Here is a 27,452-nt window from a genome sequence, read left to right as displayed (position 1 = left end):
TTTCTTTTTCTATAAGCTATCTGTTCTTGCCCTTTGCACTTGACACATTTTTCATTTGGATTGCTCTTTTCTAATCAATTTCTTAGAATTTGTAAATTAGATTAGCTCTTTGTGATGTCAGTTGCAGTTTCCCCCAGGTGTCACTTATTTTTTTTCCTTTCATGTATTTTGGTATAGGGCAGGCTTAACAGTTTTATCTTTAAATTTTGGATAGTTAATATTAATCTTTTATGGTGTCTGGATTTTGAATTATAGAAAGGCCTCCAAGACTTGGAATTTGCTCATGTTTTCTTTTAGTACATATATGGTTTCATTTTTACAGTTAACTCTTTGATCCATGTAGAATTTATTCTGGTGTTTGGGGTGATGTATAGATTCAACTTTGTCTTTTTCCATGTGGGTACTAATTATCTTTACCCATTAATATCAGAATGCAATATACCTTTATTGTCTTCCAAACTTCCTGATGTATTGGGGTACACCTTTGGACTTTCTGTTCTGTTCCATTAGTCTTTCTATGCATACTCCAGTACACATTATTGGTTTTATAAAATGTTTTAATATCTTGTAAAACTAGTTTTCCCCTGTCGCCCTTCATTTTCCTGGCAATTCTCGCTTGTTTATTTTTCCATGTGAACTTTAGAATCATTTTGCCTCATTCCAGAAAAAAAACACTTAAAAAAATTGAGATCATGTTAAATTTATAAACTAACATAGGGGGAATTGATATATTTCTGGTGTTGAATTTTCCGATCCAAGAACATTGTATATATTTTCATTTGTGTGATTTTACTCTTGAACCCTTCTGAAGCATTTTAATGTTTTTCTCATAGGTTTTGCCCATTTCTGTTAAATTTGTCTTATGTATTGTATCTTTTTGTTGCCTTTCTAAGTAGATCTTTTTTCCTTTTTCTAAGTAGTTTTGATTGTATGTATGAAGGTTGTTTATTTATACGTAAGTCCAGAAATTGATATACCCTGAAGTTATAAGTAGTTTTTGACAGACTTTAAATTCTGCAAAATCCCTTGTACATTTTTGCCTAAGAGAAAGAAAGACGTGGATGTCAAACTTGCAGTTTAATTCTGTGTCCGCATTTACTAGCTCTGTGGACATCAAGGGGTCTGTTTGACTTCTCTGAGCCTCAGTTTCCTGATCTGTAAAACGAACAATTCTGTCTTTGTTAGAATGTTGGGAGAATTTAAAGAAAAACACGAGAAACTCATCACTTATTGCCACTTCCTCCACCATCATCACCAATGCCAGCCTGGGTTGAGGTTGCTGTCCTTTTTATCTTTTTCCTGCTCTTAGCCATCTCACCTTAAAAAGGAGAAAAAAAGAAACCATGAAGAAAAACAATGAAAATATATTAGGATTAAAATTAAAACAGATAAAAGATTAAAACTGCAGTGGTTCCATTTGAGCGGGATAATCAATGTATTGAGAGAACAAAGCCAGCCCCACCTGTGAGTCCCCTCCTGCTTTCTAGCCTTCCTGCTTTGTGTCCCTTGGATGTACCCTGACAAGGAGGCAATTTAGCATTCCCTGGTGGCCCTGTGTTTCCTGTCACACCATCCTTTCCACCTAGAATGTTCTGCTCCCCAGCTCTGCCAGTTCACAGACACACCGCCCTACAGCCAGGAACACACATCGGTCTCCCCGTGTAGCTCATCTGTCCTGCAGGGGGGCCCTGGATAGACTGGAAACTGTGAGGAGAGAAACTGTGTCCGTCCGGTCCACAGAGAATGGCCAGCAAAATGCCTGGCAACGAGTAGACGCCCAGATTTGTTAACAAATGAACAGTAATTGACTCTCATCTTTGTTTTGCTGTATATTATGCATCTGGGCGGCTCTTACCTCTCCCAGTGCCCTGGAAGCCCCTTGAAGACAAGGATAATGCCATTTCTCAATAATAATAATAACAATAATAACAGTAATGGTGGTACAAGTGATGAGAGGCAGATTATATAAAAGCATATAATAAAGCAATAATTAACATTCATTGAACGTGTATTATGTGGCAGGCAGTGTTATAAAGTCCTGAAGGGGATTATCTCACATAATCTTCAGCAGCCCTACAAGTTGAGTGCTGTCACTATTCAGATGGGGAATACGAGGCACGGAGAGGTCTGGGGACTCGCTCTAGAGCACACAGGCTGGGAAGTGGGAGAGCTGGGGTTCAGACACAGAGGTTGAGTCTGGCAGCCCCCAATTAACCTGTGTCAGGGCTCTGCGCCTGCTCATTGAGTGCAGTCATTTACACAGGTCCTTGAGAGAGTTAGGAGAAGTTATTTCATTACAACTTCTGTTTTGTTCTGTCTCATTTATCTCTGACTCCGTGTTCTCCAGGAGGCTTTATCTGACCATCCTGCCTGGCATGTACTAGGTATTCAATGAAAAGTGATTTTTACTTTTTGTTTGTTTGTTTGTTTTTTTGTCCAGGTTCACAATAAAGGTGCTAAGAAGGAGAATGTAAGACAGGAAAAGAATTAAACATTTGTCCGAGGTAAGTTTTTTATGATTTAATTTTTTTAAGAAAAGAAACTTCTGACTAGTTTTTAAAAATTCCTCTCCATAGCCCGCTTTCTTAAGATGTTAGAGGAGGAGAGTGTTTTAGGAGTATTTAAGTTCATAGAACCTGGGGTTCTTAAGGTGGCTGCATGCCAGAAGCAAGGGCTATTTGAATAAGGTCATTTAAATTCCCAGTATCTCAGTGTTTTAGAGCAGGTACTGAGAGCGATCTGGCAAGTGGAAACCCATAAGCTGGCTGGTAGTTACATGTAGTTGCAACATTCAGTGAAAATTTTGTTCTTTTAAATAGGGAGTTGAAGGGATTGGAAGTTACTTTTGGTGAGATAGCAATACTTCTTTTTCTTAAATGAAAACATGTTGTATTTTCTTATTATAATAATGAGAAAAAATGTCCATCGGTATGAAAAAACATAATGACCGAAGTAAACACCCAACTCCTACCACCCTGAAATGACTGCCATTAATATTTTAGTGAACATACCTTTAGATATTTATGGATATAAAAGTATTTATATACAAATCTTTAAACAAATTGCTTTACATTATATATGGGAGTCTTTTTTTTAATGCAACAATATGTTTTGTACATCTCTACAGATTGTAAAAGCCATGCATAATCATTCACGATCATTTTACTGGCCACATAATACGCCATTGTTTTGGGCACCATACTTTATTTAATCACTCCTCCGATGACAAAAATTTAGGTGTTTTCTAGTGGATAATAAGATGATGGTGTGTTGATCAATCCTGTACTTGCATCATCTTTTTACTTATTTATCTCCTGTACTTAGTTATCTTCTTAGACATATAACTGCCTAGTCAAAGATTAGACACATTTGAAGTGTTGATACATATGGCTAAACTGTTGTGTTTAAGGACGGCCAATTTATCACTGCCCACCCCCCACCCCCACCCAGATCACTGGCAGAGTCCTGTTTTCCATACCCCTGCCCACACTGAGTTTTTTAGTCTTTTTAATCTTTGCTGTCCAATAGGAGGAAAAATTATATCTTTTTGAGATAGACTGGAATAAACCTTTTATGTTTCCAAAGACCTTTCAGTTGATATTCTTACTTCGATGAAGAATTTCCTTCTAGAGAACATACCTGTGGTTCTCATGCATAAGTGAGACAGTCTTGAACTTTAAATGTCATGAAAATGTTGAAATATGTTGAGTTCTTTGTTTTTATGTCTACTTCCCTGATAACTCAGTATAAATATTTTTAAATTATTGACAACTAATTAGTCATTTTGGATACAAAAAGTTTCCCTCTATAGAGTATACAATACCTGTTTTTTATTAATGTATAGTGGAGCTTAATGAAGTTTCAGAAACTTTGAACTTTTTTTTTTTTTTTTTAAGATTTTTATTATTGGGGAAGGGGAACAGGACTTTATTGGGGAACAGTGTGTACTTCCAGGACTCTTTTCCAAGTCAAGTTGTCCTTACAGTCTTAGTTGTGGAGGGTGCAGCTCAGCTCCAGGCCCAGTTGCTGTTGCTAGTTGCAGGGGGCATAGCCCACCATCCCTTGCCGGAGTCGAACCGGCAACCTTGTAGTTGAGTGCCCACTGGCCCATGTGGGAATCAAACTGGCAACCTTTGGAGTTAGGAGCACGGAGCTCCAACTGCTTGAGCCACCCGGCCGGCCCCAAAAACTTTTAACTTCTTAACGTCTTTCAAACATGGATACCAATTGCAGAATAGCATACAGAATATGATTTTACAAACTTGAGTGATCATGGAATATTATTGAGTTATGTGAATTGCATCAATATGTGTTCACATGTAAACCTATGAATATTGATCAGATGTTGTGTCATCTGTCCAAAGGATTTTGCCAGTTTCTGATATGAATGTGAGCTCTAATTTTATGTTTGCTTTAGGTTTTATTTTGATCACATAAGGGTTACTTAAGGAAGATCTCACATGAAACACACCAGCTTTGTCATTGACCTACTGTTTGTTCTTTAACCTAATAAAAAGCCATTTAAAATTATTTTTTTCCTAGGCATAAAATTCATATTCTTGTAAGATAGATTGCCTTTTATGTGGGTGCTTTTCACTCCAAATTAACATTGGTGAGGCTGGACCAAGTGTGGTTTTTCACCAGCTTACGTCTAGCACCTAGCATGATACCTGGCACCTACATGGCAGACACTCAAATCGTTTTTGACTGTGTATATTGTCATTGCTAAATTAGAATTAAGATGTGAATGAGAAATACCTTTCATTTTAATGAAGAAATTTAATTTCTTGCAGAAGAAAACCAGCACTTGTGATTTTTAAATGCACCTAAATACAGACAAATGTAATTGCAGTGACACTTGCTACCATAACATTTTGTGATGTTTTGTTTAGACTGTTGATTTGGGCTATATCCCTTTTTTTTTTTTTTCTCGGAATCACATATGCTACTCTGTTTTAAATCGTTTTTGTTTTTTGGTTTTGTTGCTGTTCAGAGCAAAATAGTATCTAAACTAGGTAAGATACTAGATCTTATTAAAGAATCCGATTTATGTTTCATCTTATAGACATGGGGATATTTTTCAGTTTTGTTATTTGAAGACAAGGATAAAGTGAATGCCCCAAAATATGTTTTTAGTTCTAATGGAGAGAAACTGAGTTGTATCTTAATTGTGTGGTTTCACATTTATTAAAATAAAAGTAGAGAAGTAGATTGCCAGCAATTGAGAAGAATGTATAAATCTTTGTCCCATATCCTGCCTATTAAGCTTTTCTGACTGCTACACCAGTTTTTCCACAGCCAAAATAAACAGAAAAGATGGAAAAGTTATCTAATAGATTTAAGCAGGGTTGTGGACTCTTGTTTCATGCATTTTATTTCCACTGGAATATGGGATTCTAAAGAATGCATGAGCTAGTTTTAACTAGTCTTTCAGCAACAGTTATTTGGATGTAAAAGATTTTTAGAAAGATTAAATAATTCCCTAGCGATTTTTATTTGTACTTTAATTTGCTTAACAGCCCTTTCCTTAATAGTCCAAAGTTAAATCTAGGTTGACTTGAAATTATTGGATCTTTGTTAGTCGGGTCTAAATCAATGAGATTTTGTAGACTTTTCTCTCTGATACCTCATTATGGCTAATGGTATAATCTTGTATTTGTTTTATAAATAACCAAAGTTCTGGGTTCTTGAATCTCTTTTCTGTGGCAATATAGGAATTTGTTTGTTGGTATCTTCTGTTTCACTGATGAGTTAATTTCTTTAAACCCTGCTTCAAAATTCTAATTCTAAAAATACTCCTGGAAAGTGAGGAAATACTAGTAGTTAAACTGAAGTCTCAATTAAAATTAAGACTTTATCATTTAGTTCTCCTCTTAGCTGCATTTATAAAAATTTTTATTCTGTTTTAAAACAGATTTTAAGGCATGGTTACATATTTAATGAGTTGGATTTCATGCATTTGTGACAGTTTCTTCCTATTTTAGGCATAAAACTTAAAGTTTAAACTGGCAGTGTAAGTGGTTATTTGATTGGAAAGTTGGAAAGAGGAGTGGTTCTGCCTTCATATACAGAATTTGTGGTGGCAGAATATGCAGATGAAACTGTTATGATCAGTTAACATGTAGAACTGTGTGTTCTCCTAAAACTGTTTTAAGGGCTTGTATGCAGTAGATGATAGATCTCGCAGAGCTAACACTCTGGCTTCTGTACTGTCTGTAACTGAGTTGGTCTCGCACAAATGTCTTATTAACTCAGAATCTTAAGTAGAGTTTTGGGAAAAGGCGGTGGAGAACAGTAGCTTTGGGCCACACGTTCCAGAATGAGCGCCGTGCTTAGTGAGACACCCCAGGGATATCCCAGCCTCTGGATGTCCTATCCCCCTTGAGAAATTGTCTTCCTTCCTCACCATGGAAGCTCTGCCTAGTGTTGTGGCTTGATGGACATGTGTCAGGGACTGGGCAGCGGGAGTCGGACTGCCTCTTACTGCAGAGCCTACATTCTGTTTTCAGTAGACTCCCAACCTGGGAGTGTGGCTGAACACCATCGTTTCCTCGTTTCATAGCAATGTCATGACATCTATGGGAGTTCCACGCAAGTTTTTCCTGCTTGCCAGTCTATTCAGAGAGGACATCTAGTTCATGGTGAGGGGTGTGTGTGTGTGTGTGTGTGAAACCCAGTAAGTTTTGTTTTAAATAGATTTCAGTCTATTCTAATGTAGCAAAGTTTTTCAGTCGGAACGTTCTAGCAGCCATCACTCAAACATGAATTGCTGTCAGTGGGAAAGGATATCCTCCTACGTCTTTTCTGCAGTGCTTGAAACCTCCCACTTCCTTTTTCTTTCACCTTAAGAACTGATTACTGACACTTGGGAATTATAATCAGATTGTATCAATCTTTATGGAAAGGTTACCAATTATTGCACTGAAAAATATGCATTTTCTGTAATAGTAAGTGTTTCTCTTGGTGTGTGTCTCTCAGTTCAGGGCTTTTAAATTCACCTGTGAGGTGAATGAATGCTTTGTGTCATGCCCTGATTTAATACTTTTAAAAAAGACTTTACTGATAGCTTTCTTGTCTTCAGTTCTCTGAAAAGGGGGATAATTTATCTAATGTGAACTCTTCATAGGGTCTTTCGGTTGTGTAGCTGTCCTTGGGGTGGAAGAGGGCTGGCGGATGTCAGGTACTCGCACGGTGCTCTGAGCTCTAGGGTGAGTGAGTCTGAGTTTGCAGAGTTGAGAGCAAGGAGCATTTTCATGGGGGGTGTACGTGCCAGGCATTGGGCTCTACCCTTGGTGTGTGCGCCCTCGTTTCGTTCTCACAACTCCGACAGGATAATCACCCTGGCTTTAGGGACTAGGAAGCCTCAGTTAGGAAGTTTGCCCTTGTTCTTGCGGCTTAATAATGTTTACAAACAAAGTGCCTTAAATCCAGATCTCCCTGGCTCCAAAGTCGGTGCTCTCTTATGTACGTTGGCAGAGAAAGGGGTCTCACGGTTGTCAGAATATTTCCATTATTGTAGATAATTGAAATGTTGGACAGAATGAAGAGAAAGCTACTTTGTCATCACCATCTCCATCATTCTCACCATCGTCTTCATTTCTGATGTTCTTCAACGCCGGCTGGTGGAGTCTCGGAGCCTGCCAGGGTGTCTGGCTCACTGTGTTCAATACGACATAGGCTTGTTTAATTTCACAGAGCTTGGAGATGAAAGGTTCATGACGGCCAAGAACAAACAGGCCATCTGTGGGATGCTGATTCTGTCATAGGACAGAATGCTGTTTTTCCTTGCTCTGTGCTAATAAAGAAGCTGGCACATGTTCTCATGAGTTAAAAAGGATTTTGACTTGTTTAAATCTGTGTAATCAAAGGGAAGTGAACAGTTCTGATAAACATTTTCCTTTGTGCAGTCTTTGGTTAATTCCATTTCATACCTGCCAGGGAATTGCAAATTGTATGCTCTTTTGTTCTTTCCTCTTTTTGGGTTTGATTTTACGATTGGTTGTTGTAGGGATTTAGTGGTAGGAAAAGAAATCATTTCCTCATTTGAACAGACTGTGTGTTTTTTTTACAGCAGGTAACCCTGTAGCAGGCACAGTGATTGAGCCAGGCCCCTACACAGAGGTGTCACTATATGATTCTGTTCAGTCATTTTTTAAATATAACAGCTCTATTGAGATATAATTCACATACCATAAAGTTCACCCATTTAAAGAATGCAATTCAGTGGGTTTTAGTATATTCACTGTGTTGCGCACTGATCCCCACTGTCTGATTCCTGAACGCTTCATCACCCCAAAAAGAAACCCCATAACCCAGTAGCAGTCACTCTGGCGCCTGGCAACCACTGTCTGTGTCTATGGATTTGCCTGTTCTGGACGTCTCATGGAAACAGTCACACAAGATGTGGCCTTTTGTGTCTGGCTTTTTTCACTTAGCATGTTTTTGAGGTTCATCTGTGTTGTAGCGTGTATCAGAATTTCATTCCTTTTTGTTGCCGAATAGTATTCTATTGCATGGATAATATTCTATTACGTATAATATTCTTTTGCCTGCGTTTCGTTCATCCGTTGATGGACAGCTGGGTGCTCTGCACGTTTTGGCTGTTATAAATACTGATGCTGTGAACATTCATGTACCAGTTTGTGGGAGGACCTGTGTTTTCATTTCTCTTGGATGTTTACCTAGGAATTGAATTGCTGGGCCTGAGAACTCTCCTTGAGAAATTGCCAGACTGTTTTCTGAAGAGGCTGCCTCATTTTACATTTCCATCAGCAATGTTAGAGGATTCCAGTTTCTTCACATCCTTGCCAACATTTGTTACTTCTGATTTTTTTTTTTATAGCAGCCATCCCAGTGGGTGTAAAAAGCCATCTCATTGTAGTTTTGATTCGCGTTTCTGCAGTGACTAATGATGTTGAACATCTTTTCAGGTGCTTATTGGCCACTTGTGTATCTTCTTTAGAGAAATACCTATTCCAATTCTTTTTCCCATTTTTAAATCGGTTGTCTTTTTATTGTTGAGTTGTAATAGTTCTTTATATATTGTGGGTATACACACACGTGTGCACACACACACACACACACACACATACTTATCAGATATATGAATTGTAATTCTCTTCCTAGTCTGTGGATTGTTTTTTCACTTTCTTGATGTTGTTCTTGAAAGCAAAATGCTTTTAATTTTGATGAAGTCCAATTTATCTATTTTTCTTTGGTTGCTTGTGCAGTCTTCTCTCTGAAGTTTTCTGTAAGTTAAAAAAATCATACCTTATTGCTAGACATCTATTTAAAAAATTGATGCAAAATTGAATAGTCAGCTAGTTAACTAACCATATAGTGTATTAGAGGTAGTAAACATCTTTTGTGTTTTCAAGTATTCTCATCTAATTCAATGTGGGAAGACCAAGTTTCCTAATCTAACACCCAGTGTGCCTTTATTTTTAAATTGGAAAATTGTCTTGTCAGTGTTCCACCTCTCAGAGTGTATGCGTCATTCTGTGAACGTTTGTGTCTCAGGTACTGAGCATGTGACTGGCGTGGGGATCCAGAGGTGAGTGGAGTGTGGCCCTGTCCTCAAGGAACAGGAGCTCACAGCCATGTCAGAAGCATCCAGAGAGGACAGTGGAGGTACACAGAAGGGGGAGGGCGTACTCTCCTGTGTCTGCGTGAGAGAGCCTCGGAAGAGGAAGCACTTGTGCCCCATCCACAAAGATGGCCCGGCGATCAGAGCTTTTCATTAGGGTCTCCGAGTCTCTCTTCTGGTGACTTGCTGCTGTGTCTCTTCTGGTGACTTGCTGCTGTGTCTGCCACGTGCAGATGTCTTATAGCAGCCGTATTTAGGATTATTGACATAATCAAATGGAAATGTAGGTGTGATGCCTTTGGTGCCTAGAAGTGAGCCTACAGAAAACCACTTTGATTTCTTTAGGTTTTCAGAGTTTTCAGAAAGGAAAATGTTCTGCTTACCAGTTAGTTCCACATGGGTGTGTGTCTGTGTGTGTGTGTGTGTGTGTGTGTGTGTGTGTAAGTCGAAGAAAAGCATTTCCTATAGTCAGCATAAAATGTGAGGCAGGGAGTAACAGTTGTTTGGCTGGAAAGGAAGATTGATTATAGAGTTGGGTGTGTCCTGTTAGGGAATTTAGGTTTTGTCCATATTGACGGGGAGCCGTGGATGAGTCCAGCAGGGGGACAGTGATGTGGTCACTCTGGTTGCTGTGTGACGGATGGTGGGTGCCAGGAGCAGGATGGAGACAGGAGACCCAGGAGGTGGTTACAGAACCCAAGTGAGAGCTGGTGAGGCTCTGAACGAGGGCTTTCCTGGCTGCGCTGGGTAAGACACAACTGGCAGCATTTAGGTGGTATTAGTCCGGAATCCTGGCTACAGGTCATGAGATCCTGCTCAGACTAAGTTAAGTTGAAAGGGGGATTCATTGGAAGGTTCCTGGAAAAGGTCACAAAATGAATGAAATGCTGCAGATACCAGGACATCCATGGCCTTGGGGATTGGAAGTGGTCCTTGTTGGTACAAGGAGTCTTTCCCCATCTTTGTTCCCCGATATTTCTCCACGGTGTAGGCCCTCTTCACACTCTTCACCCAAGAGGAAGAAAGCGCTGCTCCCTCCCAGGGGCTCTCGTGGCTTTGGGTTTTGTGCCTTCTCTAGGCACTGGCGTCTGTGTGGAAGCTCTCTACCACCATCACGTGGGGAATTCCCAAAAGAAATGGGGAAAAGATTGTTCTGGGTGGAGACGACACAGCCCATCTACTCTGGGAATTCAGAGACTCCCAACCCAGAGATGGAGAAGATGTGAGGAACAACGGTGGGCAGGAAGGTCTTCCAAGTTTGTGGCCATGATGGCACCACCCAAGAATAAGCGTTCGGGGGCAAGCGGGCCGGAGTGCAGTGAGTAGCTGAGTTCGGTTGTAGACGCGCTGAGACCACTTGGGACACAGGGCCCATCTCAGTCTATGGGTCACATACCTAGTTTTGTGATTCTGTGTGGGCTGCTCTGGCTTCCTGCACAGTTAGAAGTGCTGTGAGGACAGGCTGCTGTTCACTTGGCTGAGACTCCAGAGCCCGGCAAACTGCCCTTGGCACTTAGTGGGTGTTCAGGTGAGCGGGCAGCTGGATGGACAGTGCAGACCGCACGGGAGGGCAGGAAATGCAGATTTGGAAGTTACCCCTGGAAGGCTGCATGGTAGACACGCCCGGAGAGTTCTTCTCGCTGGTTAAGGGACGGAAGTTCAGATGTTGTGTAGACCTGTCATTTTCATGTCCAGGTAATGAAATTGGGCTTTTTTCTTCTCTGCCCTGCCTAGTATGTAATGCCACCAATTATCTGACAATCCTGCCAATGATTTTTTATTAATTTTGTGACAGATTGAAATTCGCTTTGTGATAGTTAGGGAAATAAAGGTGATAAAGACAGAAAGATTCTGGTTTCTTTTAAGAATAACTGACTCACAGGATGAAATCTTGGATATGATTTCAGATCACTCCTGTAAACTCTCACAAAAGATGTTTATAAAACACTTGGAACAATACAGATTGTACTAAGAAAATGTGCTTTGATCAACTCTGGAGATACAAAGCAGGGAGCTTAATAAATCAAGTCCATTTGTGAATGGAAAGGACTGGAAGTTCACCTTAAATGTAGGAATTCAGTTCATGTCAAGACTTTATTTTGTATTTTGAATAGCAGATGTTATCTTAGTTTCATCTTTTATATAAAAATAAAATGAATTGCAGATTTCAAATCTTGGCATCTTGAAATCTGACTCCTGATTCTAATCTCTTAATAACCATTGGAACACTAGTCTCAAAGTGGAATTTGACTTTGGTTTTTCACCCTTTAATTTTGAGGTGAGTGTCCCTCCAGCTCTGTCTACCTTCTACATTCAGGGAAACCGAGCCACTGGGAGTTTGGATATGCCATACTATTTATTATTTAAATATTAGAAAAACATAGTTGTGTTTATATAAAATAGTAATATTATGTTCGCACTTGGGAGAGGTGGTTTTTTTGTGTGTGTTTTTTAAAATTTCATTTTAAGACACAAATACAATTGTATTACTTTGTAGTAGGGTGAACAATCCCATCCTACCAACCTGACATGTGACAAGATTTTACAGTAAATTACATATATCTTTAGTGTCTTTGTTTTTTGCCCGGATTCTTTTCTTCCCCCTCCTGCAGTAGAGATGTGACCCATTTTTTAAAAATTTATTTAATTTTTCTCCAAAGAACTTCCACTAAGTTAGCCAGACTCCGAATGTAGGCCAGTGTCTTTTAGCAAGCTTTTATTTAATAGAGCATTTCTAAGAACTCAAATTGAGTAGCATGTCAGCTTTTGAAATTACGCTAATGGTGTGTGTGTGTGTGTGTGTGTGTGTGTGTGTGTGTGTAACATTTAACCCAGATAATTTTCGTTTGATTCATAGATTAACGCTTGTTCTTTCAGATAGAGTTTCAACAGATACCTAACAGACTTAAGACTGTGTATTCTGAATTTTACCAAAGTTGTTCAAAGACTGGGAGAGTACATTCAGATTTTAGTCATAATGAGATCAAAGTCATGGGTTTGATTCTTGCATAGATTAATTCAGAACACAATTACCTGGGACAATCTTGGTGCTGAGACCCCAGGCCCCTGCAGATTATATCCCCTTTGAAATCAGATCTGAAATGAAAGAATGTTGATTTCTGGAGGCACCCCTTTATCAGCTCCTGGAAGAAAATATTTAAAATGCATCTGATACAGTACAGCTTATTCTATATTCTGAAATGATTTTATTCTTAAGTGGTAGTTAGCTTTGTTCTTTACTAATTAATTCCTCAAAGGTAGCATCATTCAAAATAGAAAAGGCACAGCCTAGAGGTCAGGGAGGGAGTAAGCAGCTCTTACAGACAGTGGTAAGCGCGTGACCCTGGAGAAAGAGGCCTGAATCCTCCGTCCCTCCCTCCCTCCTTTCTGTGGTGGGTTCTGCGCTTGTCAGGGTCACTCCTGTATGGCGCCCCCTAAAACTGCAAGGCCACTTTCACACACACAGCATTTCCACTCATTTCATTTTTGGATTTTTCTATGACTGGTAAATATAATTCAAAAAAGAGCATTAAATAAGAGGGTTGGGGGAACCCAAACATTTTATGTCTACCTAGATTTAGTCTAACTGAGAAGAATTTGTTTGAGATATGGAAAATACAAAACAGTTGAGATGTGTGTCTAAGTGTGCCTAGAATTTAGGCTAATGTGTTGCCAAGCGGTTAGAAAGAATCTGATGACTGATTCTAAGTAACATGTATGTATTTTGTATGTGATTAGGCAGCCTCGTGTGCTGTAACTGCAGTTTCTGTCGCTTAAGTAGCTGACATCTCATTTATGCTTCTGCTGAGCCGTCTTTAACAGTCAAAGCAAATGCAGAAGCCAGGCAATCAATCCTCGCTCCTGGTTTGCTAAAGTCTCAATTGAAGTTTCAGTCTACATCTCAGAGACAGCAAAATAGCTGGCCTGGGAGCGTCATCTGTGACCTGTTTCATGTTCTCATTAATGAGATGGCAAAGCTCGGGAGGGATGAGGGATACGTTACTCATTTATGTAGTCCGTTCATTATAACTTCATACTGATAGTTGCTTGTATGATAAACACTGATACGATTTAAAATCAGAATTTTTAAAAATATTTAATACCACTTTACACATGGTCAGAACTATTAGTCGTCACACCACTAGTTAGGCTGCCCGCAGTCCTAAAATCGCCTTGTCTTCTTACAAAAGAGACCGCGTCTGATTTTGCAAGATTATGATAACAGGGTACCTGGACGCCTAAGCACGGAAGATAAATTGTCATATACACCTAGTCCTGGCCTGACGTTGTTTCACTTCCGTGTTAAGACATACAGTGAATTAGCGAGTGACCACCCTGAGAATAACTAAATAGCAAGTGCTCATGGTTACTGAGCCCCCATTCGCAGACACTTGTGGTCCCTTTTGGGGCCTGGATTGGGAGACTCACTGCCAAATGGTTCAAGAGTTCTTCTATACGGTTAGTCCTGGGAAATAGCTCTGTGACCTTGGGCAAGTTCTTAAGGTCACTGACACTACCTAGCTGTAAGATGCTCCATCATAGGGTGGTTGTGAGAATGAGGGGAAATGTTGCACATGACGTATGTAGCGTAGTGCCTGGCACATTATAAATTGCCGGTAGACGTTAGGCTGTAGAACAGTATTTTCCTCCACAAGGAAATGGAACAGTAGGGCAATAACTACAGTGGAGGTGTCGTGAAGGGACGCAAGCAACTTGGTTCCCCGCTTGAGTGGGACTCAAACTGCATCAGATGTCACTTTATCATTTTAATTAAAATAAATATTGGAGGTGAGATGGAAAAATTCCATAGTGGGAACTTTATGTTCACTATCAGCTGTTGAATGCTTCTGCTTTTTGGATACTTTTCGTACCATTTTACCTAAAACAGAGCCATTTTCATTTTTTTTAAATCTGAAAAACGAAAAACAGAAGGTAAAATGACTGAATACTGTGGTTTGTTTTTTCATCTTTTGTTTTAACAGTTATTGCTTCTCTGTGGGAATGAGAACATTTGCAGACTGTGCTCGTAGGACCTGTGGTCTGGAAGGCTATGGTTACTGAATATTTAGAAGATTAGCTGTGTTTTATAATGCGGATATGAACTTGGATATTATGCTTAGAACGTGTGGCAGGGAATCATTATGTCAGTCAAAATTCACTAACAGCTTATCGTTTAGTTAAAGTATTCCTTTGAGGACACAAAATATGACAGTTCAGAGGCAATCTGAACATTTTACAAAAGGAATATAATTTCTAAGGGCATCTGAAGCACGATGTCATCAACAGTTATCTCTAACAAGGGATATTTATTGACTTTATGTCCGTTGCATGAGTTCATTGATTGTTTTGTAGAAAACGCGTGTGGAGAAGTGCCACAGCAGGGAAAAAAGACAGTAAAAGGTTTTCACATGGATACCCTTGATAGGCTGTAGGATATCTTACATATTTGGGACAAGAGACGTGGGCCTATGAAGTTGTATTCGTGATGCTTAAATAAGCTTACATCTTCTATCAGGTGTCTTTACCTTCCTTGGTCCAGTTGGCAGAGAACTCTTTAAAATCAGCAGTAAAGAATATGCTGAGATAGAGCGTTGTCTTTGATGCTAACGTTTAGGGGATTTACTTAGAGCCAGCCTCCTGGTTGTTACTTTCTTTATATCAATCATTTTGGATCTTTCTACCTAAGTTTTTCACATCTTTTTGTATTTCCATGCCGGAAGGGCTTGGAGCTGAGATGCTCCACTCTGCCAGTTGTGTATGGAAGTACTTTTTAAATATTTGTGCTAAAGTCGCTTAGGTTTTAACAGATAACCTTCACTGTGGAATTCTGAGCTGTCAATGTACAATTATTTAATCATCACTAGCATTTATTATTTTACCTTTCACTGTATTAGAAGAGTTAGCTTATTTCCACTGTTATTCTTTAGCCGTATTATTTAAATGCAGTGACTAAAACCTTACACATTATTTCCAGAGTAGATTTGGAATGGCTCTGTAATTTGGTACTGACCATTCTTCACGAAATCCAACTCTTACAACAATGCCAGACAGAATACATACGCAATAAATGTTTATTTGAATTAATGTATTGTACTCGGGCAGCTTGTGGTTATAATATTTTCAATATTAAATGACAAAACCTTCAGTACTGGTAGTTTAGCTAAATATTCAGGCTTCATTTGAAGCCAATAAACAGACCACTGTGCAATCCAGAGAGACCAGTTTGTTCACTTTTCCATCCAATAGTAATTTACTTTCACAGTTGTGTTTATATAGAGTAAAGGTCAAAGGAAAAGGTATTTGAGGCAGTTACAGAAATTGCTTTGCTGCGATGATTTTCAGTATGCTGATGAAAAAAGGGCAATTTAAAATGGATACTATAAAATTTAGGCAGTTATTTTTTCCTGCTTTATTGAGACATAATTGACATGCAATAAACGGCACATGTTTCAAGACTGCAGTTTAGTCAGTTCTAACACATGTACACCCACACCAGCACCAACCACCACAGTAAGAATTCTGAAGCTACTCATCACCCCCGCAGTGTCTTTGTGCCCCGTGTCACCTTCCCCTGACGCCCCTCTGCCCCCATCTCCAGGCAACCACTGAGCTGCTTTCTGTCACTGTAGATTAGTTTGTCAGTTCCAGGGTTTTATATAAGTGGGTTTGTATAGTATATACTCTTTTCATTTTGTTTTGTAGTTTTTTGTTTGTTTGTTTGTTTTTCGGTCTCACCTCTTTTACTCAGCATAATTATTTTGAGATTCATTCATATTGTTAAGTGTATCAATAGTTTATTCCTTTTTATTATTGAGAAAGATGGATATTCCACCATTTGTATATCTCTTCACCAGCGATAGCTATTTCAGTGTTTCCAGTTTCTGGCTCTTACAAATGAAACTGGTCTGAACATTTACATACAGGTCTTTGTATGCACGTTTGCTATCTTTTCTCTTGGGCAAATGCCTAGGAGTGAGATGGATGGATTGTGTATTAGTACTTTTTCACTTTCTTAAAGCTGCCAAATTATTTTCAAATTATTTGTATTCCCCACCAGCAATGCATGAGAGTTCCAGTTTCTCCACATCTCTGTTAGCAGTTGCTGTGGTCAGTCTTTTTAATTTTAGCCATTCTAATAAGTGTGTAGTGGTATCTATTGTGCTTTTAATTTTCATTTTCTTAAAGCCTAATGTGTTGAACATATTTTCATGTACTTACTTGCCAGTTCTCTGTGAAGTGTCAGATCTTTTACCCGTTTATTTATTGGATTGTTTATTTTCTTACTACTGAGTTTTGAGAGTTCTTTGTATAATGTATTCTGGATATAGAGTCCTTATCAGGTATATGCTCTGCAAATATTTTCTCCTGGTCTGCTTTGTCTTTTAATTTTCTTTCAAAAAGTAGTTCTTAATTTTGATGAAGTTCAGTTATCAGTTTGTTCTTTTATGGGTTATGCTTTTGGTATCATATTTAAGAAAGCTTTACCTAACCCCAATTCACAGAGATTATCTCCTACGTTTTCTTGTAGAAATTTTGTGGTTTTAGGTTTTATTTTTAGGTAGATGGTCCATTTTGACTTAATTTTTGTGTGAGATGCAAGGTGTGGATCAAAGTTCATATTTTTTGTATGTAGTATCTAGTTATTCCAGCACCATTTGTTGAAATGATCATTCTCTCTTCATTGAATTGCATTTGCACTTTTGTCAAAAATCAGTTGTCCATATAGATGGGTCTATTTTGGACTCTGTTTTGTTCCATTGATCTATTTGTCTCTCTCTACATTAGTGCCACGCTGTCTTAATTACTGAAGCTTGATAATAAGTTTTGAAATTGCATAGTGTTAGTCCTCCAATTTTTTTTCAAAGTTGTTTTGGCTATTCTACGTCCTCTAAATATCTATATGACGTTTAGAATCAGCTTATCAGTTTATACAAAACAGCCTGCTCTGGTTTTGCTTGGGAATTATATCGAATCTGTATGTCAGTTTGGAGAGAATTGACTTCTTAACACTGAGTCTTCCAACATATGAACATGTTATTTCTCTCCATTTATTTATATCTTTAATTTGTCTCAGCAGTGTTGTGAAGTACAGGTCTAGCATCGTATGTGTCGCTAAGTCGTATTTTTGGCATTATAAATGATATTTAAAATTTTTCAATATAAACGTATTCATTACTAGCATAAAAATACAATTCAGTTTTATATATCCTGCAACTTTGCTAAACTCACTTATTCTAGTAGCTTGTTTTGTAGAGTCCATTGGATTTTCTACATAAATAATTATGTCATTTTTGAATACAGTTTATTTCTTCCTTTCTAATCTGGATGCCTGTTATTTTTCTTGCCTTGTTGCACTGACCAGAACCTCTAATATATTGGCTAGAAGTCATGAGAGTGGACGTCCTGGTCTTGTTTCTCACCTTAGAGGGAAATCATTCAGTCTTTCACCATTATGTGATGTTAACTGTAGATTGTGTGTGTGTGTATGTGTGTGTGCGCGCCCTTTATCAGATTGCAGAAATTCTCTAGTTTGCAAAGAGCTTTAATCAAGTTTAGACTTTGGATTTTGTTAGGGGTGTGTGTGTATTGGGATGATCATATGATTTTTATTTATTAGTTTGTCAATATGGTGAATTACATTGATTGTATTTTGAATGGTAAACCAGCCTTGCATTCCTGGAATGAACCCTACTTGGTCGTGATATATTATCCTTTTTATACATTGTTGGATTTGATTTGCTAAAAGTTTGTTAAGCATTTTTGCATCTGTGTTCATAAGGGACATAACAGTCTTTGTCTAGCTTCAGTATTAGGTTAATGCTGGCCTCATAGGATAATTTGGAAATGATTTCCTCCTGTTCAATTTTCTGAAAGAATTTGTGTAGAATTGGTACTATTTTTTTCTTAAATGTTTGTTGGAATTCACCAGTAAGGCCATCTGGATCCAGAGTTTTTTTTGAGGGAAGATTTTAAACTACAAATTCAATTTTAAAAATAGATCTAGGGCTATTCAGGTTATCTGTTGCATTTTGAGTGAGTTTTGATACTTTGTATCAAAGAATTTGTCCCTTTCATCTAAATTGTTGACTTTATTGTCATAAAGTTTTTCACAATTGTCCCTTATTGTCCTTTTCACATTTGTAGAATCAGTGGTGATATCACCTCTATCATTCCTTATATTGGTATTTTGTATCTTCCTTCTTCTGCTCAGTCTAATTGGAGGCTTATCAATTTTATTTACATTCTCAATACAAACAAACAAACAAAACCAGCTTCTGGTTTCCTTCATTTCTCTCTCTATTTCATTGATTTTACTGCTCTGATCTAAATTATTTCTTTTCTTCTTACTGTATTGTGTATAATTTTAATTATATTTCCTTTGGTACGTATTTCAATTTTATGCAGTATGGTTCTTTTAAGTTCTTGATTTAAACTGTGTTGTCCCCAAGACAAATGAGGATATTGAGGCTCAGAGAAGTTGTGAGACCAGCAGTTACAATGCACAGCCTCATGTTCTCTCTACGTGAAGGGTAGTGAAAGCCGTGACACAGGCATGTAAGAGCACAGCAGGAGTACGGTGGGGGCTTCGCCTGTCAGTCCGATGGGAGGGCCTCCTTGGGGAAGGTAGTGTCTGAGGGGCGTCGTTTTGTTGAAGTGTCTGAGACCAAACCCAAAGTCGTACTTAAGGTTTACTTTGCATGGGCTGCACACCTCCCTCTTGGTTGCTGTATTCTGAAAAATGAGTTAGAATAGTCCAAGAGTAATTCTGCGGACAGCTAATGTTCTCCTGGGTTTGATTGCCAAGTCCCCTTTTTATTTCTATTAAGGCTGTGTGCGGTGGTCATGGTAACTGTAGCTGTAACAGTAGTGGCAGGTGTTGCTGACAAGATTATGTTGAACAGGAGGAAAATCTGGGGGCGGAATGTGGAGGGATTGTTTTAAAGATTTACATCAGTATTTCACTGCAGTGTATTCACGTAGTAACTAGTATTTAACCAACTATTCCTTGTTTAACATGTTAAAACTTTTGTAAAAAGGATTATCATTAAAAAGGCTTAACTCTATAATTATTTTATTAATGGAGTAAAACCAGCGTAATATAATAACATCTTCTGAAAGTCCATATTAGAAGGTTGAGTTCCTCTCCAATTTGAATCAAGGTACTTACTATATTTAGGGATTTTGAAAATACATAACAGCTGTTTGCTGGGATGCACCAGTATGGCCAATGGTCAGTTGTAGGGAAGAAACAAAAGGGGTGGGGGGAATAAAGGAGTTACTTTAAATGGCCATGAGGGTCAAGGGTTATGTGCATTATTTTAGTTTCTTCATCTTCATCATCCAACACGAACCCAATCCTTTAAAAAAATGATGGTTGAAGAGCAAGCTACTCCTTGAACGGCTTGCTTCTCAGAGTTATAACATTTTCAATGCCTTAATTTTGTAGAGGAGAAAACAACAATGGGATTAAACAGCTAGCTTGTGGTGGTGCCAGGACCAGAGCCCAGATTCTTGGGTCAGAAAACCTGCATTGTTTCTAGTCTTGCCTCTCCCTACGCTCTGTGCAACCAGGAGCTTAGCCTCGCCTCTTTCACCTGTAAAATGGAGGTGATAATGGTACTTGTCTTCTGGTTGTGGTTGAAATGAGAAAATGTGTGCGGTATCACTCAGTCAAGGTTTAGTGCTGTTTTGGGTAGGGAATCATTTTCCGCTTCTCAAGGAATCCAGGAAATAATCAAGGGTCATATGCAGATAAGAAGCTACTTAATTTAGAGTATTTTGTTTTCTAAAGTGATTGTACCTCACCCACTCCATCTACTTTTAGAATTACAAGTAACTTTTTTTTCTAATTAAACGAATGCAACTGAATTTCCATGCTTTATAAATGCTTTTAAACCTGTTAGCTCTTCAGTTTTGTTTGGCCTCAAACTTCGTAACAATGTAGCCAGCAAACAATATGTGCTAACACAAATGTTGCTTTCTCTCATGTCGCAAGTCTTGAAGTTTATATAACAGTCACACTGTAAGATGGGTGCTTTGGAATGTGCATTTTTCTCTGTTTGGGGCTTTCTGTTGCTTTAGCTTTCAGGTGAAAGGAGGGTAATGAGGGGGAGAACGCTGAGTGATGAAAAGTCTTGGGGTAGAGAAATCATTTGCTTATCAGCTCCCTCTGCCTGGATTGCCTCCTCCTGTTCTCGCCGTCCTATCCTTCCCTATTTTGTTCTTTAAGATTTAGCTCCATTGCTTAAGAGGTTGGACAGTTAAGTTCACAAATTCATCCGAGAAAAAGTGCTCCATCCCTCACTGCTGAATAGCACTACGGTCACCTTCAAAGTTCTCCCCTTGGGAAGCGATGCACCAACACCAGCGCCTAGTCCACCCTTCAGAGCAATTTTGGAACTCTTTTTCTGGAATGGCCATCAGAGCTGTCGTCGTATTAACCTTGATGTCCTGAATGTCATCAAAATGTCTTCCTTTCACTATTTCCTTTATCTTTGGGTAAAGAAAGAAGTCACTGGGGGCCAGATCAGGTGAGCAGGGCGGGTGTTCCAATACAGTTATTTGTTTACTGGCTAAAAACTCCTTCACAGACAGTGCCGTGTGAGCTGGTGCATGGTCGTGATGCATGAGCCATGAGTTGTTGGCGAAAAGTTCAAGTCGTCTAATTTATTCACGCAGCGTTTTCAGCACTTCCAAACAGTAAACTCGGTTAACTGTCCAGTTGGTACAAATTCATCAAAAAAGGTTGGCAACATCGATCTTTGTAGCAAGGTGGTAAACTTAATTGTCAGACCTGTATTTCATACCGTGGGGTCACTGTGCTGACCCTCTTGCCTAGTTGAGTCCCCATCCGTCCTCCCCCAATGCTCCCTTAAAACCTTGCTCTCATCTAATGTTCTTTGCCACACTGTGTTGTGATTGCTTTCTTGTCTATCTTCCTAACAAACCTTAAGAGACTTGGTCTTACTCATCTCCATATCCCAGCACGACTCCCCATTAAAGGTGCTCAGAGAAGTTGTGTTGTGTAGGAAGCCTTCAGTTTGATGAATTAGGTTCAGAGAACGATAAAGAATATACTATTTATCTAACAAAGGTATTTCTTCCATATTCCAGCCTCTTGTTTGTTTTTCACTAAGGAAACGCGTAAGCTACAAGAATGAGCTCAGGGCTTTTCCTAGTGTCACTGACATCCTTTGTGGCATCGCTCGGTGCTTGTTAGATCCAGGGACCTCTGTGGTACCCTGGGGTCCATGCATGGATTCCTGTGTGCACTGCGGCAGTCAGCCTGGAATTGCGCAGTGATGTAGCTGCACATGCCTGAAGCACACAGACCAGTTGGGTCCAAATACAGTCGGCTTTTAATGCCTTCATAAAGCCAGTCCAGCAAAGCTGCAGGAAATTAGTGTGGAAATGGAAATATTAAAATTGAAAGAATAAAACTTGTAAAGAGGCAGCTGGCCCCACTTCTCTTTTCTGTGCTATGGAATAATAGTACAGAGAATTAATGCTCTGTGGTCGTCCATCAGGTGAATGCTTTGCTTCCCTGTGGGTGTCTGCCTGGTTCTGAGATGCTACGTAAGGCATAGAAGCCATGATTTCTTATTGGCTAATGTTGGCAGAAAAAATAATGAAACCACACGACATGATATTTGTATTAATGTATAATCTGCCTAGTTAATGAGTGAGAGTGTCTTTTCAAAGGGTGCTCTTGAACCAGAATGGGGGAAAAAATTATAGAAGACAATTTACAAGTGAATTTTGACATTCGTTTGTAATGATATGTGATACTCCTGGTGTAGAGAGTGCATGGTTATGAGGTCCTGAGCCAAAGTTTGCCAGAAAGACTGAGCATGGTCTGTTCATCCAGGTAGGGTGGAACCTCCAAAGGCCTAATTTGTTTGATTGTCTGGGCGGAGCATATTTTCTCATTCTTTCCCTTTCACCATTTCGAGTTTCTCACAGAGACTTCCTGAGAGCCTCCTAACTTCTTTCCGAAATTCACGTTCGTTGGATGCTGTTCAGAAGCAGCTGCTGAGCCAACATGATAAGGAAGCTCGTGAAGTAGCTTGGAGTCTGATATTTTGCACTCGGCTGGATAACGTAGTGAAATCCTGTGATCTATTGATCTAGCTGAATCTTAGCTTTTAACTGGGAGTCTTAGTTGGTCTTAGTATTACTTGAAGTCTTCGATATCTAAATTGTTGGGTTTATAAACCCAACAGCATCCCATTTGTCATTAAAGGTCAAAACCAAAAAATGAGAATTGTTTTAACTTATATACAGTTATTTCCAGTAGTAAATTTTGAGAAAAACATTTTTAAAATGTAAGCTTTGAGAGACTCAGTCAATTTCAGATGAGGTCTTTTCCTTTAGGATTTAATTAACTCGGGGGCTTTGGCACAGTAGTCCATTTTCCCTGGAGGCATTGTTTTAAAGATTTACATCAGTATTTCAGTTAGGATGTGTGATCACCATCTATATTTCATTGGCTTCCATGCTGAGGAAATTATAGCTGAGTACAGTTAGCCTCCCCTTGAGCTGAGGTGTATTTACATTTCTACTTTGTTATCCTTATAAGAACTTAGGGCTGTCTAGGCACACCCAGTGCTTTTTATTGGTCTGGTGATTAGGGGTGGATGAAGTGGAGGAAAGGAAGGAGACCATATATTTTATTTTATTTTTCTTAAAGATGTAAATGAATGCCCAGAAGTTGAATTTTTTTTTTCCAGAAGTTGAAATTTAATGTCATGGAAATCAGCAAACTTTCAGAAACTAAGCAGCTAATTAAGAATGAAAAGTTGAACCCAGTTTGCCTTTTCTTTGACTTCATGTTACTAAGCTGGAAGAGGCCTTGAGAAGTTGTCTTTTAACCTCCCCCTGCCTAATTTAGGCCATGTTTTAAACGAGCCCAGAGACGTCTCTCCTATAGGCTCCTTCTGATAGGATGGTCCAGGATATCTTCTATAGAATGTCAGTTGTCAAAAAGGAGTGATGTGTACTTTAAAAATGAAATGTCACAATTGATATGTTCTGGTCTGTCAGAGTCTGAACTATAGCTGCGGCCTGATTAGAACTTCTCTTATAGACATTGATAAGATGCTGTCCTTTTATGAGTGGAAATTATAGTCCAGTTGTGTTTGAAAAAATAAGTTTTGGTTTTATTGTTAGTGGTCAAGTTAAAGTGTTCTTAAAGAGAGAGGAAGTTACAGAAAGTTAAATGCTGTCATTCTGTCTCTTCACACTAAGAACAAAAGCAAACGACTGTGAAGCATTTCGTGGGTTGAACCTGATGTTAGAGTTCGCCGTTCCCAGTATTGTAAGAAGCACTTTGTCTAGTTGCTATGGAAACACATTGAAATTATTGAGTTGAGAGTTACAATGTACATCTTGATGCAGAGGTGCCATGGAAGGTAGATGTTGTAAACTAAGGATCTCATGTGACTCCCATAACTTCAAGAACAGACACTGACCTTGCACTTGTTGTGTGGTCGGTACGGTGTTAGAGACCTGGGTACACAGATGAAAAGACAAGGTTCTCAACTCGAGGAGCTCAGATTCCCATGGGGCAATAACAAACAGACACGTGGAGGACGAGAGCAGGACCACTGACAGAATGTCAGTGTGTGCAGGTGCGGTGGGGGTGTTGGCAGAAGGGAGTTAGGGAATGCTTCAGGCGGCTTTGTGGGGGTGTGGGGTTGCCTGACAGACAGGAGGCTGGACGGAGATGATGTTCCCCTGAAGGAAGCGGCATGGGGAGGAGCTGAGAGGCGAAGAGCTGTTGGAAAGCAGTACTTTTAAGTCACTGTGTCTTCTTAGCCATAGTGTTAGGAACTGTTTGGGGGAATCTTACATTTTTGAATTCGTGAGTGGTGGAATGTAGATTCTGGATCAGCCTGCCAGCTGCCCCTTGACAGGTAACTGAGATATTTAATCCCTCCAAACCTCGTGAGGATTAAATGAGAGACTATCTGTGAAGGGTGTAGGTCAAAGTTTGGCACTCACTAAATTCTAAATCAGTGTGAGTTGCTTTTCAGCAGCATCAGGGTTACCATTGTTCATGCTCGCTTTCTGGTAATTTTGGATGCTTTCGTAACAGTGAGGTTGTATGCAAAGCATTGTCTATGCTTGCTGGATTACAGTCTTGCTCGTAGTGCCCCGTTGAATACCTAGTATGTGCTCACCCCTGGGCTCAGACTCAGTATGGGGAAGGGCATGTCGCTCCTTCCTTAGGCAGCTTCCAATATCGTTTGGGATGAAAAGGGACAAATATGAAATAAAGTAACTGGATGGCTGCGTATCTGTAATTGTTCAGTATATTGAATAAAGGAGTGTAGGTGCTTGTGTGGCCTAGTTACTGTTTTCAAGGAGGTCCAGGCATAGGTTACCAGAGAGAGACTAGAAAATAGAGAGAGCATTAGGCATAACCGCAGGAACCGAAGACTCAGAAAAGAAATTACACAGAAAACCTTTCTGCGTTGGGGGCCTGCCTGGTGTCAGAGTGAAGCAGCCACCCTTGGTGTGATTCCCGGGCTGCTGCCTAGAGCCTCTCTCCCATTCGCATCTAGGTGATGGAAACGCCATCATTTTGCAGGGCCAGTAAGACATGAGGGCCACTAAGATGGGTCAACCACGCAGCTGTCACTTTCCTTTTAGAATGAAGGGATTTATTACATCCTCTCCTGATAGTGGTTTTTAATCAGATATAAGGAATGAACACTATGCAGTAGCATAGGGGTTGGGCACAGTTGGGGGGGCTGCGAACATACTAGAAGACAGACTTAATTTTGCTCTCTAACAACTCTCCAGCAAAAGGTTCAAGAACAAATAGTGAACGACTGCCTTGCATCAACTGCTCTTCTAGAAATGAGCGATAGACACAGAGATGAAAAGCTGAGCTCCTCCACCTCAGGGACCTGAGGCTTATGAGCAGATGCAGAGACAGGCAGACAGATCAATGTGGTGCACGTGGGTGGCGGTTGCTGGAAAGGAGGGTGCAGATGGGTCAATGGCAGCATCGTGCACCGGTGGGGGGTGGCACAGTGAGGGTTGTTGGGAACCCTAGAAAACACACTTCCTTTATTGTCTTCTGCCAGTGTCTGATTCCAGATGGGGACAGGAAGCCCTGAGCCCTCGTTCCAGACACCAGACACCACCGCCTTCTAGTTCCACCACTGCTTCTCCTCCAGGCAGCCATTTGCTTCACTGGGTCCAGGTCCCAGCAATGGACTCAGTGCTTCTGGGTGGAGCTTAAAGTGGGTGGAGCTTACAGTGGGTGGAGACGCTGTCCACCCGGCTTCGGGCTCCGAGGCCAGGGCCACAGGCTTCTCTGAGCTCTGGGTTTGAAACAGCAGCGGGGCCTGATGCTGGATGCTGTGCCGGGGTCAGACTGGGCGGGTTAAAGAACATCCAGGAAGTTACAGTGTCTTCCCCACGTCTGTAGTGCTCTCTCCTAAACAGTCCAAGTGATGGGAATTTTCTGACACACTTGAATATCTGAACAAGATGGAATGTTTGCTTTCAGGGAAGAAGAATACTGTGAGAATGAGAGGTTGAATTTCATGATAAGCTTTAGTTCATTGAACAGCCCTTGACAGAGAGTTTCTCAGTGCATGGTGGTAACATACTGAGTTATACGCAGAGAACTGAGCTGATCACAGCGACGTCATCTTTCTGGCTATGCCCGTGCCAGCTGTGGAAATCCGTATGTGAGAGATGCCATGGAAACAGCCTGCTGGGGAATAACTCTGCTACTTCGTAGAAGTTTGCGGGGACATTTTAGGCCTGTACCCCAAGGAGGTTACTTTTCTCTCCCCTAGAATTTGAGATTCTGCAGGCATTTTATTTTTAAAGAATAGTTATCTCTGGTTCAGTTAGAATCTGAAAAGCTGTTTTTAGTTGATTAACTTGGTGTGTGTTTTGATCAAAACAGTTTCATAATAATAGCTGCATCCTTACCAACAAAGAAAACCTTTCCCCCGTCATTCTACTAAATACAGTAGCTTGATATTTGGGACTTTTAAAGCCAAAAGTCTGTTTTGTTTTGTTTTTAATTAAAGTTTATTGGGATGACAATTGTTAGAAAGTTACATAGATTTCAGGTGTACAATTCTGTAATACATCATCTATATCTCCCATTGTGTGTTCACCACCCAGAGTCAGTTCTCCTTCCATCACCATATGTCTGATCCCCTTTCCCCTCTTCTACCACTCCCCTACCCCCGACCCTCTGGTAACCACAAAACTATTGTCTATGTCAATTAGTTTTTTTTCTTCATTTGTTTGTCTTGTTCTTTTGTTGTTTTCAGTTTTATATCCCACATATCAGTGAAATCATATGGTTCTCGACTTCTGTCTGACTTCGCTCAGCATAATAATCTCAAGATCCATCCATGTTGTCGCAAATGGTAGTATTTCATCTTATTGCAGAATAGTATTCCATTGTGTAGATATAGCACAACGTCTTTATCCATTCATCTATCGAAGGACACTTTGGTTGTTTCCATGTCTTGGGCACCATAAATAAAGTTACAGTGAACAATTGGAGCAGATATATCTTTATGGATAAATGGTTTCAGATTTTTTGGGTAGATACCCAGGAGAGGGATTGCTACGTCATGTGGTAATTTTATTCTTAATTTTTTAAGGAATTTCCACACTGCCTTCCATAGCGGCTGCACCAGTCTGCATTGCCACCAACAGTGTATGAGTGTTTTAAAGACAAAAGTCTTAAATTCTATCATTTACTGGAAAAAAATGAACTTCTTACAGTAATCTAAAAATTGCATAATCCATTTTAAACTTTGTTTCACATTTCTATTTTATTTTATTAATCTCTTTGTGTTCCTGGCTTGATTTGAAAATCAAA

At 39.7% G+C, this 27,452-nt stretch overlaps 1 protein-coding gene across 6 annotated transcripts in view; it reads left to right on the top strand.

Moving 5' to 3' along the window:
- The window catches only part of MRTFB (myocardin related transcription factor B), a 236,981-nt gene that overhangs the window by 70,895 nt on the left and 138,634 nt on the right, over positions 1 to 27,452 (top strand). For all 6 annotated transcript variants that reach the window (XM_019750669.3, XM_074322643.2, XM_074322641.2 and 3 more), the window contains one exon: positions 2,441 to 2,504. The gene's annotated coding sequence lies outside the window, so the exon portion shown is untranslated. The remainder of the gene's footprint in view (positions 1 to 2,440; positions 2,505 to 27,452) is intronic.

Source organism: Rhinolophus sinicus, chromosome 10 (genome assembly GCF_057876585.1).
Source record: "Rhinolophus sinicus isolate RSI-liver-muscle chromosome 10, RSI-T2T, whole genome shotgun sequence".
NCBI classification, from domain to species: Eukaryota; Metazoa; Chordata; class Mammalia; order Chiroptera; family Rhinolophidae; genus Rhinolophus; species Rhinolophus sinicus.
This window is presented reverse-complemented; position numbering and strand designations above follow the sequence as displayed.